We start from the raw sequence: 268 nt of genomic DNA on the forward strand, positions 1-268 counted from the left end.
GGTTTCAAGAACAAAATCAAAAAATTTCAATTGAAATTAAATTTACGACTCCTATTTGCCATAGCAAATGTATCCAAATATTGTGGAAAGATAATTTTTGGTCTTGTAAAAATCAAGGGAATCATTATCGTCTTTTTTTATTCCCAAAAGATTGTTCTATAAAAATCACATATTTTGACCTCTTCCAAACTTGTAAAATTTTTTGCTTCAAAAATGACAGACAACCAAAAGTGTCAATGAGTTCTTTTGAAAGTTAAAACTAAGTTTG

The sequence above is a fragment of the Theobroma umbraticum genome, unplaced genomic scaffold, assembly GCF_002168275.2.
Source record: "Theobroma umbraticum cultivar Fairchild unplaced genomic scaffold, ASM216827v3 scaffold_7.0, whole genome shotgun sequence".
Taxonomy (NCBI): Eukaryota; Viridiplantae; Streptophyta; class Magnoliopsida; order Malvales; family Malvaceae; genus Theobroma; species Theobroma umbraticum.